The sequence below is a fragment of the Dreissena polymorpha genome, chromosome 2 (genome assembly GCF_020536995.1).
Source record: "Dreissena polymorpha isolate Duluth1 chromosome 2, UMN_Dpol_1.0, whole genome shotgun sequence".
NCBI lineage: Eukaryota > Metazoa > Mollusca > Bivalvia > Myida > Dreissenidae > Dreissena > Dreissena polymorpha.
This window is the reverse complement of record NC_068356.1, coordinates 65,516,989-65,532,973: the sequence shown is the minus strand read 5'-3', so window position 1 is coordinate 65,532,973 and position 15,985 is coordinate 65,516,989. Positions and strand designations below refer to the sequence as shown.

Here is a 15,985-nt window from a genome sequence, read left to right as displayed (position 1 = left end):
GGTTTGTTTGTGCAGATTTTTTGTTTACAGAAGATCAAAATGTTTCATACACTTGAATATCATGGTAAAAACTTTTTTTTTCAAATACTATACAGCATCCAGTTTTGTGGTATAATCAATTGCTACTTTACTTGTCAAAATTAAACTATACAGCAGATACAACAATTACTTTATTAAACCTATAGTTGAAAGAAACACAGTTTACTCCAATATTGATGTCTGGTCAAAACATCACATAACAGTTAGTCTCTACCAAGTACCACTTAAGGCAATCTTTAAAAGTAATAAACCTTATTTAGATAGACTGGCATTTGTATAATTCACTGATACTCGGTACCCAGTGTTTAATTGACAAGATCTTGTGCCTGAACCATAGTACCAGTTATCAGAATATTATTGATGCTGTAATCTTTGGTTTTATTACTTCATTTGAAATGCTTGTTGCAAAAAATCATAAGTGAAGCAAAGAATGTAATTAACTTTTCGAAGTTTCTTATTTTGGATATTTTGCTATTTTAATATACCACCAAGGTAAAAAAGCAGTATCAGTCTTTCTCAAAAGTAGCACTCTAGCATAAGATTACACTGAAACTTCAATATAACGCGGATGACGGGGTCCAAGCCACGCAACAGCGTTATAAACGGACAGCGTTATAAGTTTTGAACTTATTTATTTAAGAGGGCTAAAAAAACAGGTAAAGTATAGCCTATAAGGCCACGACTTTTTTTTTTATTGGTTTACAAAAATTATTTTGAAAATGGTACATCGGGCGGTCGAAAAAAAAAAAAAAAAAAAAACATCATTGGAAAAAAAAGTAAATGCTAATAACATCAGAACAAAGACAACATATCTATTATAACCTTAACACAGAGACAAAAATGAAATGAGTCCTAACAGCACCTTATGTAACATCAGGCAATTTTAAACACTCCATTACATGACATACGTTCTTCTCCCATTAAAACGAAAAACTGCGCTTCATTTCCATAATTGGATGCGCACCATTACGCAATGCGATGCCCGTTGCATAAATCTTATATAAGATAAACTACTCATACACAAATTACCCGGTATGTGTTTGCTCTTACTCGACTTATGAGATCGTACATGAAAAAAAATCGAGGTAGATCGATCCATGCGTCGTCGCGGTAATGTTTGTCAAAGTTGTTGTTGTCATGAAAACTCGTTGATTTACAACGCAAAACGTCTTATTTGAACTGACGCGAATTAATTTAATCATATTTGTCAACTTGGCTTTTGCTTTATTTTGATAATTTAATCCAAAGTTTAATGTTAGCAAGTGTTTTTTTTTTACTGGAATTGTAAACAAGGAGTCAGTTAAAGTCTTCCGAAAATGTGCAGTCTGTGTGAATTGACAGTTTGACGTCATCAAAGGAAAGCCGCTTTCTGTCGGAAGCAATAAAGCGACAAATTTCGCGCCGAAAAAATTGGCTTCCTTTGTCTAGCAATCAACATGCCGAACCAATCGTGTGTTTGTTTCTCAATTGCAATCCTCCAATTTAATAAAAGCACGTGCATAGCTCCGCCTTTGAATCTTTTGCAGAGAACGGAGGCGGAGTTTAACGGTTAATTGAGCTAGTGTTTTACACAAGTTGAGTTCCGATTTGCCGAAATTACTCGGCCCTAAGCATTGAAACGACAAATACATTTATCAATGATTTTCCGAGATATACCGATTTGTTCCGATTTCCAAACTTTCTGTACAGTTCCTATAAACTATGGCGGACGTGTTTACAAAATTCCTAAACACATATATCGTTAATAATGGCAGTGTTTTATTGGATTATTTATACTTATTATCAAATACTATCGGGTTTGTTTAATATAATTAACATGTTAAACAATATAGTTGCGTCACAGACACGGAAATAAATTTTGATGGGGTCGACATTTGACTGACGCTGATTTTTTTATTGTCTGTAATTTTTACCCGAAATAAATTTTGAGAAGTGCCCATAAAAGGACTGGTACATAATGTGTCACATTGAAAAATATCCCGATCTCTGCAATATATGTGAACCAATCGTTGATTGTACTTACTTGATTTTATTCGCAACCGTACTCAAACCGGATCGTTTTTTTCTCATTTCGCTCATTTTGAAGTGCGGTCGGGAATAAAATATTTAAAAAAAAGACGATTTTCCGATTTTATTTTTTTTCCCATTTTCCAAAAATTAGGGTCGGCGGTTTTGTAAACCAAGAAATATAAAAGTCGTGGCCTAATATAGGTCCTGTGTATTGTCATGCTGTGTTGTCATCCGCAAATACATGCATATAAACCGAATCGAAACGATAACAGAATACATACCGCTTTTCTAATGTGCACATTTATCTGATAATCCAATATAATTACAATATCACTTACGAAAAAATAATGTTACACATTTATGACAAGAAATATGTTTACGAATTTCGTAAACAAATTCATGTGCCTACGCCATTTTTCAGAAAAATTAGTACAGTGCATTATGGGACACAGCTTTCATTGGACGAGGAAATTTAAATTGAGATTGAATGCAATACGATACATGTACAAAGAAATATTTTATTGCGTCATACGCAGCATGTAAAAAATGTGCTTTCCATGGACTTTCTGATAATGGGCACAAATTTAAGTACATCTCTGTTAACCATTACACTGCGTTAGCATGTGAATAAAACGCAGGATTTTTTTATTTCTTTTTCGTAAACGTACTGAAACATTAAACACACACACAGATATTTTTATTTATCAGGCATGTGTAGCATATAATAAACTATAACACACTTACACAGGCATATAAGTTTATGCAATGAAATACAATACACGATAAATACAAAACATAAACAGGTAATCGTTTTAAATAACTTTAATTTGATAATTATTCTGCTTGCACTTGCCTTATTGAAATTAGGGCACTGAACTGCTCTGATAGGGAATACATGTAATAAACACGGACTGATCACGAGTTTTCACACCTTTATTGACATTACACAACAGATTTAAACCAATTAGCTGTAGAGTGTCATTTAACCTCTAATCGATTAAAATCAGTTAAACGGACGGATAAAGCAATCAAGCTGTGATCGCCGGCTTCTTTGAATTTTCTGAAAATACATGAAGTTGCATAACAAGGATTTGAATCAGAAATGGAAGGTTGGAGAAAAAACAGGATCCAAGGACCCCCCGCGTTATATTGGACACAGCGTTATAACGGACCGCACTATATTGGAGTTACAGTGTACTGGGATGACGCATTACTTAATATAAAAGCTAAAAAAAACTAACTGTTTTAATCTCTTGTAAACAATCAGTCGTCAGTAAAGACCATTTATTATCTCACATTAATTTTTGTCAGTTTTTTTTCTCAACATTCATTATTTTCAATTTTAATTTTGTTTAATGGGATTCACTTATTTAGGATTTTAATGACAGTCTTTGATGTTTCATATTAATGACTGCCAAACAGTGAGTTTTACATTAGTCTAATCTTATTGATCAATTATTGCAAAATAGGCAAGGCCTATTATCTACCTTTTATCTGTTTGTCCATTTCTTTGTAAGTGTCAGGTCTGATGGGACTGTAAATAGTCCCATTTATTTGTGAATTTAAATTGATTGTGTAATAGGATTTTAATACGATTTTAATTTTAACTCATTTAGTGCATACTGGTTTGTTTCTTATTTGGTTGCAAATTTATGTCAATCAAAATTTAATGGTTGGTAAATTGGACATATATGAAGTTAATATATGTGATATTTAAATTAGTTGCCAATATTACTCTACCTTTGAAGATGACTCTTCAAAGGTACTCTGATTTATTATTATCAATCAAACCAATACATGTGTTAAGCATTTTGTTGAAACTTCCCCTGCATATGATTCAAGAACTGTTCATGAACTTCAATCCAAAACTTTGTTCATGAATGGACAATGTCATGAACTACTAAAGGCTGTTTATCAACAAGTTGTCATTCTTGAATTTGTTCATGAAGAAATTCATGAATGACAATTTCTTAATGATAATGAAGAAGTTCCATCACACAGCTGCCCAACTTGCTAATCATGCTGTGATGACACTTTCCACTTTTATAGAATTAGGTGAAAGGAATTAATTTTCTATTTAAAAAAAACTGCACAGGGACAATACTTCTGGCACATGCATACGTCTCAGTTTTGAAAGAATGAGGCTCAAATTCAGGCACAATAAACCAATGTGTTACACTTAAATATGAAATTCATATTAACTTTTAAGTCTTGGCCGTAAGTAGTCTGTTGAGGGTTTCTATTGATAGTGAGTTCATAAGAGTTACCCAAGGTTGGTTTCCAGTCAAAACTACTAAAATTAAGTAAATTACTAGCATACACATGTGCATGATTTGGAAGTTTTAAAATGTCTTTAAATGTCTTTTATCTGTGTGTATGATAAAAAATTTGTCATTACACTTGTCATGGATTTGCTGAAATTTATATGCACCCGGTAAGGTGGCATATAGCAATAGGATTGTCTGTTCATCTGTCGGCCTGTCCATGTGGCATTCTGTTTTCTGGACGTTTTTCCTAAACGCTTTCAGATATTGAGCTGATTGTTAGCATGTGTCAGCCTACCTATACATGATGAAGTGTGAGTTTCATTCCGGTCATACATGCCATATGTCCTGGATTGTCCGGGATTGTCCCAGAAATTAAGAACGTGTCCCGCTGTCCCGGAAATCTGTCAAAGGTCCCGGATTTTACAAAATCCATATATACATGTATTTCATCTTAGGCTTAACTGCACTTCGCATTTGTGTTCCTTCTACTCCCCAGTGTCTCCATGGCAATGCCTACCCAAGTAGGTGACAACGCTACGTGTCAAAATCGATCAATTAACTGGGGTCCTGTTATCATATCGATTGTCTCACGTTCGCAGTCAAACCGAAAAGGAGGCATTGTTTAATGTGGTTGTTAATTAGCTTTAATATACTACCTTATAATTTCCCTCTACATAAGGGCAAAAGAGATCTGAATATTCGTGCGGTCATGAATTAGTCATGCGTGAATTACCCTGTGTCAATATCAATCTCTAGTTTTAGTGGCTTTGTTATACCAAGCACACTGATCGGTCTGTATAGTGTACTCCTCCACTATAAAATTGTGGACAGTTCCTCTGAGACTTTTGATGAAAACATCGATGTTGTCCTCTTGGAATTTGTGCATTTCATGCATAATTCAGATATATCAAAACATTTATTTGTACGCAAGATTAAATTAAAAAACAACACACAAACAATGTGTATCTTTATCGTCTTTAAGATATTTAATTATTGAAACAATTACTGTAACATATACTAATTAAACAAAATGCGCATCACGTATTAGACGGATTTATTATATGATTTTACGTTGCTTGGCGCACTTGCCGCTTACACCATTTCAACAAAATGGCGCACATAAAAGTTAATAAATTGTGACTCGGCAAACATGGCAAATAAAAATCGAATTAACGATGGAGATCATACACTTAGAAAAGATTAACATTAAAAGCCTGTGATAATCAAAGATGCATAAAATCATTTTAGATGCTAACAACATAATTATTAGTAATGTACTCAATTTACGATGTGAAAAAAAAAGCATACCAAAAATGCATATATGTCTATATAATTATATCGCTTTATGTATACATGTCCCGGAAAATCGGCAAATATCCCGGAAAATTGAGCTGAATGTCCCGGAATTGATATAAAAATTTATGGCATGTATGATTCTGGTCCATTTATGTTTTACGAAGTTATGGGCCTCAGGGATTTAGAAATTTTCTTATGCAGAGGTATAGGGCTTGGACTTAAAAGAAATGTTCTCTAAAGTTACCTTTTCTTGAGGTTTTACTTAAAAGAAATGTTCTCTAAAATTACCTTTTCTGGAGGTTTTATAACAAAACCCTTTCAGATATTGAGCTGATTTTTGGTATGTGAGGTTACCTTCATGACTTACAGACAATTGTTACGGTCCTTTGTTTTTTGGCGAAGTTATGGGCCTTGGAGTTAACAATTTCCTCTTAAATAGCTGCTATGCAACTTGAAAGTTCAGAAGGGAGCATTTTTTTTCACAAACACAGGTGTTTTATTTTCTACTTTGTTTGATAATGAGTCAGGGCTTTTGCAATTGCATGAGCTCAAACTTTAAAGCAATTTTAAATGTCATGATTACATAAACATTTGGATTAATTGCTCATTGTAATGGTATCCAGTATTAAAATGGCCAATAGAGAAATGTCATTGCTACTGAAATCCTGAGTCACGGGGGCATGATGAATGGCAGATGAACAAAATGTCAAATACGTGCAAAAGATTGCTTTTTTTGTCAGCAGTCGTAATTCTGCACTAAGGGGAAGAAAGATATTCAATATGTTTATTATCGGATTATAATTAATGGATAATAACGACATATTGCGTAGTTTTGTGAACAATTTATATGTTAATTTTGCAGTATTATGAATAGATAACATGACACCTAGGAGCCTTGGCGACACCAATCTGCTTTCTGAAACACTAGATTGTAAAGTTTTGTTTTATGTCTCAGTGGCTGCATCTTGTGTTTATTGAGGTGTGGATAATTAAGAAATATCGATTTAAAATGTTTTCAGAGTCTGATGATGCGTTTAAGTTTTGATTTATTTCTAAATTAGCTACCTGAGTGTTTGTTAACGAGAAGATAACATATTTAAACTATGGTGTAGTTGCTGTCATATTGCTGAATGAGATAGTAGCCACTTTAATACTCTTCCAATCCTCCACCTCCTTCTCCTCCTACCTCTCCTCCTCATCTTCCTCCTCCTCCTCATCATCGTCATCATCATCATTTATATTGTTATTATTAATATAATTATTATTTATTATTATTTTTATAAAAAAAATATCAAAGTTCATATTTGAAAATGATCGAAACGATTGTTGTAAACAAATAGTTTTTTTTATATCTATGGAATTTCTAATAAAGTATGTTGTTGTTTACGTCTACTGTTACTGCTGAGTACATGACTGCATAGAGGTTAAACCTTGCTACCCACTTGTTTGGGTATGAAGCTAATGCTGTGAAAAGCTCATTCACAAATAGGGATATTTTTACTTCTGTGTTTTGAGTGTATCTTGCACTAAAAAAACACCAACCAACAAGTTTGATTCTAATTAAAAGATTCCACTAGGAAATAAGGAAGTATGTTATTGAGGTCGCAAAAAATAATGTAAATAAGTGTTACTTAACAGATCCATCAGTTCAGCCAGTAGAACTATGTGGAAACAAATTTGTATTTAAACTTTAACAATTAGCAATATATTATTATAATTGATGTATACAATGTAAATCTTAATTATAAAATATTATTAGTGTAATAGGACAAATTGTACTTTGAATTAACAGGATTTGTTCTGGTGGATTTTACTGTGATCACCAAAGAAGAAAGGCCAGGTATTTTGTATGCATAGCTATGTATGCCAAGTAAAAGTATATTCAGGTACTTAAACTTTGTCCCAGCTAGATTTTTAGATGAATGGTCACCTTTGTTGCTTCAGAAAAAATATCATTGGGTGTGGAAAAACTGTGTCCTTTTATTACAGTTTCATTTATTAAAATCGGTTAAGCCAACCCTTATATTTGCGAATTTATAAAATATTGCTTATATTAAAGTTTAATGATCTGTCTCCCAGTATTATAAGTATTCACCAAAAAAATCTTCATTGGTTAAAAGATCAAATGGGCTCCACTCACCTAATTGCCACCCAGATAGTAATGTTTCTGGTAATTTTTCGGATACTAAATCAAACACAACATTAAAATTCAGTCTCAGTTTTCTGGCTCTGCTATTTGTGTGTTGGCTAATGTGATAATTACTTGTCAGCGTGTGCATAATCTCAAAGGTTGTTGTTACCACGGTAATATACCCACGTAATAATCTGCCGTAGACAGGTAGTCAACTTGTGTATTAGTCCCTACATTTTTTGCAATTTAAAACATATTGAGTTTATTTTTTATGGTAATTTTTCATTAAACCCGTTTATACGTATTATAAATTAGGGATCAGATTAATGCTGCAAAGAGATTTGGCCCATGTCTTTACTGGATCTTTACTTAGAAGAGACTTTCTTTTAATTAAGAAATAATATTTTTCTATCATGGTTTGTTGTTGAATAACCCACAGTAAGGAGTATATATGCGTAGGAATTAAATCACGAGTGATTTTTTTGATGAACGTTATCTCTTCCAGTGCTGGAACCGGATTTTGAAGACCTTTGCAAACAGTTTGGATCCAGATGAGACGCCACAGAACGTGGCATCTCATCAGGATCCAAACTGTTTGCTATTCTGATAGTATTCTTTGAAAAAAATCAAAGAAAATGCTAAATTAAGAAATTCACTCTGGGAAAATGGGGCTTAATGCGTGTGAGTAAAGTGTGGTCCCAGATTAGCCTGTGCAGTCCACACAGTTGATCGGCTACTAATGCGTGTGAGTAAAGTGTGGTCCCAGATTAGCCTGTGCAGTCCACACAGTTGATCGGCTACTAATGCGTGTGAGTAAAGTGTGGTCCCAGATTAGCCTGTGCAGTCCACACAGTTGATCGGCTACTAATGCGTGTGAGTAAAGTGTGGTCCCAGATTAACCTGTGCTGTCCACACAGTTGATTGGCTACTAATGCGTGTGAGTAAAGTGTGGTCCCAGATTAACCTGTGCAGTCCACACAGTTGATCGGCTACTTATGCGTGTGAGTAAAGTGTGGTCCCAGATCAGCCTGTGCAGTCCACATAGTTGATCGGCTACTAATGCGTGTGAGTAAAGTGTGGTCCCAGATTAGCCTGTGAAGTCCACACAGTTGATCGGCTACTAATGCATGTGAGTAAAGTGTGGTCCCAGATTAGCCTGTGCAGTCCACACAGTTGATCAGCTACTCATGCGTGTGAGTAAAGTGTGGTCCCAGATTAGCCTGTGCAGTCCATACAGTTGATCGGCTACTAATGCGTGTGAGTAAAGTGTGGTCCCAGATTAGCCTGTGCAGTCCACACAGTTGATCGGCTACTAATGCATGTGCGTAAAGTGTGGTCCCAGATTAGCCTGTGCAGTCCACACAGTTGATCGGCTACTAATGCGTGTGAGTAAAGTGTGGTCCCAGATTAACCTGTGCAGTCCACACAGTTGATTGGCTACTAATGCGTGTGAGTAAAGTGTGGTCCCAGATTAGCCTGTGCAGTCCAAACAGTTGATCGGCTACTAATGCGTGTGAGTAAAGTGTGGTCCCAGATTAGCCTGTGCAGTCCACACAGTTGATCGGCTACTAATGCGTGTGAGTAAAGTGTGGTCCCAGATTAGCCTGTGCAGTCCACACAGTTGATCGGCTACTATTCTTTCCTTCATAACAGACTGTGCAGACTGCACTGGCTAATCTGGGTGGACACTTTACGCAAATTATGACCTGTTTTCACACTTTAAGGCTAAAATATCATAATGATAGCCTGCAATCATCACATATTTTTGAAATCAAATTTGTAAAATACAATACACTTGTGACCCCCATTCTGTAGCCAGCAAGTGCTGATGCTTTCTAAAAAATACATAATTGATGACTTAACATTCTATACCTTTTTGCATTGCCTGTTTTGCAGCTTTTTTGTAGCTTTTTTTGTTCAGTGTTGATTATACAACACTTCTAGGGATTGTGCAGGAAATGCAATTGATATATAATTGATGACAGTAATCTGGTGCTGTTTGAATAGACCTGTTATAGGTGCTTGTTAGTGCCTTTGTAGATTTTGGAATTGAGCTCTTCAATAGGAGGTTGTTTGCGACCATCAATGGCTTCTTAATATGGAATTGCTGAACAATTTGCTCTGCTTGCTTGATGCTGCATTTAGTAAGACGGCATTGTAGTCATTCATTTAGTTTGTTTTGTGTTCGCTATGGAGACAAATGCGATTTTAGTCTGTCAATTCAAAGGCAAATGAATTACAGCACTTAAAAGAAGCAATGTCCTTAAAAAGGGAATATCAAATTGAAATAAAAAAACAATTTGCTCATGATATTGCAGAGAAAACAGATTTTTTTCAGAACGATTGTCACCCTTGTTAGCAATTTAATCAGCGTCTTATTACTTGACTGGTGACTTAAGACGGAAATGAATCTGGCATCATGATTGGTAACATGTTGTTTGTGTCGTGCTATATGCCAGTTTCAGGCTCGTTTAATACTGCACAGGAATGCAAATGATGTGATTTCTTTGGCACTACCAGAAATTGCATAAATTCAAGAAATATTCTCACTCTGTATTATTGAGGAAGTCAACTCTTTGAAAAAATTTCTGACTAACAATGAATTGAGGAAATATTGTTGGCCAACTTATCCTATTAATGAGACAAAATATTTCTTGAAAATTGTTGAGCTCTGAAGGGTTTACTGCAGTAAATATGGATCAGTAATATTGTTTGTCATAGTTATGTTTGCCATTACCTTATTCAGAAGACAAAACATGGCTTGAACATTGTAGAGGTCTGAAGGGTTTACTGCAATCAATAGGGATCAGTAATATTGTTTGTCATATTTTATTCAATACATGCAAAGTAGTTTGTCCTATACCTTAAGGAGCCCTGTTTTCCATAAATGTATGGAAATTGATAGCAATTTATGCACACTTTGCATTGCTCAGTTTGAACTATGTTGCTGACTAGATGTTGGAAATAATAGTTGTTTCAACCTTGAAAACATACCTGTCACTTTCTGCTTTATTGATATTTTTGGTTTATAAAAAGTTTCTTCTGAGTGAAACTCCAGTTTACTCCACAGGTTTATCCAGGGTGACACTTTAATCACATGCATTAAACCACATTTTTCCAGAGCGCAGCACTTTTGTATTTCTGCTTTTCGATCAATGGTCGACAGTATGTTAGTGAACTTAAAACAATGCCATGAAACGCCTTCAAGATGCACATTTTGAAAATATGCAGCTCCATAATATAATGAAGACTTTTCAGGACAGTCCCCCTTGATAATTAGTGACAGGTCATTTGTTTAAGCTTCATTATTTTCAACAAGGGGCTTCTAAGACCTTTGTATTAGCAACAAGGGCTTAAAAATCTTTGTTATTGTCAACAAATACCTTACTGCAAGACCTCTCTAGGAATTTGCAGTCGTCAGAGTGGAAGTAAATTGTTCCTCATTTGCGTATGCCGCCTGGATTTATGGCGCTCAAGTTCATCAATTATAGATGGGATGATTTGATGATTTCGTAATGGAAAGGCTCAGCTTTCTGGTGCGATATGAGGACCAATGGCAATTAATTATTGGTGTTCGTTCATTCATTGCAGCTGACAATTTACAGCCGATCAATCAACATAAACATCTAGCATGTGTAGCGTCTCTATGCTCAATGGAGCAACCAGATATACTTAATTGCATGCTGGGAAATTTGTCGTTTGCTAAAATGTCGTTTGCTGAATTTCTGAAATTAGCATTTTCTTCATTTTTTTTTCAAAGAATACTATCAGCATAGCAAACAGCTTGGATCCTGATGAGACGCCATGTTCTGTGGTGTCACATCTGGATCCAAACTGTTTTCAAAGGCCTTAAAAATTAGGTGGCTAGGGGGCATGATGATGCTGTTGGCATGAAACAAAATGTTCAAATGTGCAGTAACAATGCTATTACAGTTTTGATTACTGGTATTTGGATCACCTTGGTTTTATTTAGTGTTTTAGTATGAAGTTGACTTCTGCATAGATTAGCATTCACCATTAATTTCCAGTATCATCCTTTAGCAAGCTATTAACAGCCAAATCAGCAAATGGGCAAAGAAATCTGATGAGTTTAAATTTGATTTTTAATGTATGTACTTTGTATGTTTTTAGCTCGGCTGTTTTTGGAGAAAACCCTAGGTATTGTCATAGCCAGCTTGTTGTCCGCCTTCCGACATCCGCCATCGACATCCGCCGTTGTTGTGCTAAATCCTTAAAGCGGGTATATACGATCTTGTCAAATATTTATTTATTAATATAAAATGTGTAAAAACTTATTATACATATATTTCAATATGAACTAAAATAAAAGTTAAGAAGAACATGTGTCGAAAAATGCTAAATAAGCCAGATATTTAAATCTGAAATCGAAAAAGGCTGTACAGCCGAATTCGCCAGCATGTATATCATGCATGTACGATGTGAATCTAAATTTAGTTTAACGGTTCATTTGAAATTCCTGCAGCGATATCGATTCATACGACACACAAACACTTACTAAAAAGACGAATGCATCGGTTATTGTAGGAAAATAATTACGAATTATCTTTGTCACAATCGGCTCAGGGCCCTAATTTGTATTTGCTATATTTGATGAAATTCGTCTTAAATGTATCATTTTTCTTGCATATTGTGTGTTATTATAACATATTTGTATCAATATTTTACAATTCAGCACATATAAAAATCGTATATACCCGCTTTAACACAATGGCTCTAAAATTAAAGTGCTCCCACCTACAACTTTGAAATTTTATATGTAGATGCACCTTGATGATTTCTACACACCACACCCATTTTGGAGTCACTAGGTCAAAGGTCAATGTCACTGTGATCTCTAAAAAAAAAATTATTCTGGCAAGCTTTCATTTATTTAAAACTGCACCAGCAGCCGAGCATGGCATCTGTTATGCAGTGCCCTTGTTTAGTTATTGCTGCACAGATAGTAATGGATCTGGTCATTTTCGGCTACTATACTGTTGTTATACCAAACACCAATCCAGGTTCAGTTTTCTTGCTCTGCTATGTTTGTGTGTTGGCTTATTTAATGATCACTTCTCAGCATGTGCATAATCTAATTGTTCATTGTTACCACGGTAATGCACCCACGTAATAATCTGCCGTCGACAGGCAGTTGAATGGTGTTTTAGTCCTAACATTGTTTGCAATTTTAAACACATTAAGGGTATGTTTACAGTAATCTTTTCATCATCCCTGTTTATTGTTATATATAGTATAATATGTGATCAGATTTGCTGCAAAGCGATTTTGCGCAAGTGTCCTGTTGCTTATTTAATTAATTTTGAACCAGGCTGACTGGCTACACAGGTTGCTGTCGAATACTATTATTATTAAAGTTTTCTACCAAAGTGTCTTTTCTGTTCATGTATCAGAAAAATATGAACAGTTATTTACAAAGCTTAAGTTACTGGATTTCAGATGACTTCAGATGTGTGCAACATTGTTGCAATATTACCATTAGGAACCCTGAAAAGCTTTTAAAATGCTAGTGTTTCATATGAACATTTATAATATGTATTTCACTATCTTGGAAAGTGACCATATCAATAGCCTGTAATAAGTAACAAAATGAGTCCCGCGATGGGAAAATCGGGCTAAATGCATATGTGTAGAGTGTTGTCCCAGATTAGCCTGTGCGGTCCGCAAAGTCTAATTAGGAAAAACACTTGAAATTTGCTTAAATTGGATTTGCAGGGACCTTCTTCAAATGAAAAATGCCATTAAAGTGGAAAATGTTGTCCCTCATTAGCCTGTGCACTTTACACACATAGCCTGTGCACTTTACACACATAAACTCCGTTGTCCCAGAGCAAGGCTCAAATGTTTTAATGTTAGCCTGTGTTAGCCTGTTTTCATCATAGATATTTATACAACAAATCAAGTTTGTTATCCCCAGTGCCATAGGCGGAGGGATATTGTTTTGGCGTTGTCCGTCCGTCTTCCCGTCCGTACGTCCATCCGTCGGGCACTTTTGTGTCCGGAGCCATATCTTGGAAGTGCTTTGGTGGATTTCATTGAAACTTAGTATGACTATATATATGGATAAGAGGATGATGCATGCAAAATGGCATTGTACACCAGCTGTTAATAACGGATTTATGGCCATTTGTATTTTGAAAAAATGCTTTTTTTGTGTCCGGAGCCATATCTTGGAAGTGCTTTTGTGGATTTCATTGAAACTTTGTATGAGTTTATATATGGAATAGAGAATGATTCACGTCAAATGGAATTGTACACCATTGGATAATAACGGAGTTATGGCCCTTTGTATATTGAAAAAATGCTTTTTTGTGTGTCTGGAGCCATATCTTGGAAGTGCTTTGACAGATTTCATTGAAACTTGGTATGAGTATATAAATGGATAAGCGGATGATGCTGGCATTGTCCATTCATCCAGAAATATTTGTGTCCAGAAGTACATTGGCGGGGATATCAATTCTACGAATTTGCTTGTTAAACATAATACACAGTGATAATATGCAATGAAAATGGTTGCCTACTTTAGCATGTTTCACAAATGTACCCAGCACATCCTTGTGACCCAAATGATGTAGCTAGCAAGTGCTGATGCTTCGACCCAATAAATACACAATTGATGATTAAACAGTCGATACCTTTTTAGCTGCTTACATTGGCAAGTATATTGATATTACAACACTTCTAGGGATTGTGGAAGAATTCCAATTGATGAATAATTGACACATTACAACACTTATAGGGATTGTGAAAGAATTCCAATTGATGAATAATTGACACTAGTAATCAAGTGCTTATTTGAAAAGACCTCATATAGGCGCTTGTTAACACCTTTATAGATGTTGGAATTGAGCACTTCAATGGAAGGTTGTTTGCTACTATCGATTGCTGCTAATGGAATTCCTGGAAATTTTATTCCGCCTGCTTGATGCTGCATTGAGTAAAACAGCATTGTAATTGTTCATATTTTAGTTTGTTTTTGGTTCGCTACAGTGACAAATGCATCTCAGTCCCTCGATATATTTGAAGGCAAATAAATTAAAGCACTTAAAAGTTTCAATGGCATTAGAGAGGGAATTTCAAATTGAAAAAAAAAACACTTAAAAACTTTGCTCATGATAGAAAAGCAAAAACAGGACCACTGCCTTGTTCAGAATGAATGTAGCACTTGTTAGCAATATAAGTCAACTTTCAATTACTCAAGCTGACTCAAGATGGAAATGAATCTGGCATCATGATTGGTAACAAACAATTTGTGTCTGCTACATGCCGGTTTCACACTCATTTAATATTGAACTGGAATACAAATGATGTGATTTCTTTGTCATTACCAGAAGTTTGAGTTTCTGGAAATCAAGAATTATTCCCGCTCGGTATCCTCTTGAAATATTTTCCGTCTTTACAACGAAAATGGGGGAATATTTGTTTGCCATTATATTATTCAGAAAAAGAATCCTGAATTGCAAATTCTAGAGCTCTGCAGGGTTAACTGTTATAAATATCAATCAGTAATATTTTTTCTTCATATTTATTCAATACATGTAAAATAGTCTGTCCCGTTAATAGGAGTTCTGTATCAAATTACCCCATAAATGTATGGAAATTGATAGCGATTTATGCACAGTGTGCATGTCTTAGTTTGGACTATTCATCGGTTGTTGAAAATATGCCCTTCATGCCTTGTTGCATATTATTCTGGTCCAAAATGCATTTTGTTCTTTCAAAAGAAATTTTGTTTTATTTGATTTTTGTTACTTCAAAATTGCATTATTTGCAAGTGTGACATTTCATCTCAAACAGCTATTTCATACTTTTATACTACAGTTTTTAAGCTTCATTCTTGGGCTCCAAAGACATTTGTGGAAGCAACAAGGCCTTGGAAAGCTTGGTTGTTGTTAACAACAAATACTTTTCTTCAAGATCTCTTCAAGAATCAGTATAGTCAGGGATGAAAATTAATTTTCCCTCATTTGCGTAAGCTGCCTGGTTTGATGATATTCATGTTCATCAATTAAACATGGGATGATTTGATAATGTTGTAATGGAAAGGCTGGTCTCTCTGGTGCAATATGAGGACCAATCACAATTAATTATCGGCCTTTGTTTATTAATTGCAGCTGACAATTTACAGACGATCAATCAACTGTAGCGTGTAGCATGCTGTAGCATCCCTGTGCATAATTTAGCGAACAGTTACAAAAAAACTGCAGTGGCCAGAGGACATGAT

General features: G+C 35.1%; 1 protein-coding gene across 2 annotated transcripts in view; it reads left to right on the top strand.

The window, feature by feature from the left end:
* The window catches only part of LOC127867377 (uncharacterized), a 186,051-nt gene that overhangs the window by 105,971 nt on the left and 64,095 nt on the right, over positions 1-15,985 (top strand). The gene's annotated exons all lie outside the window — the stretch shown is intronic.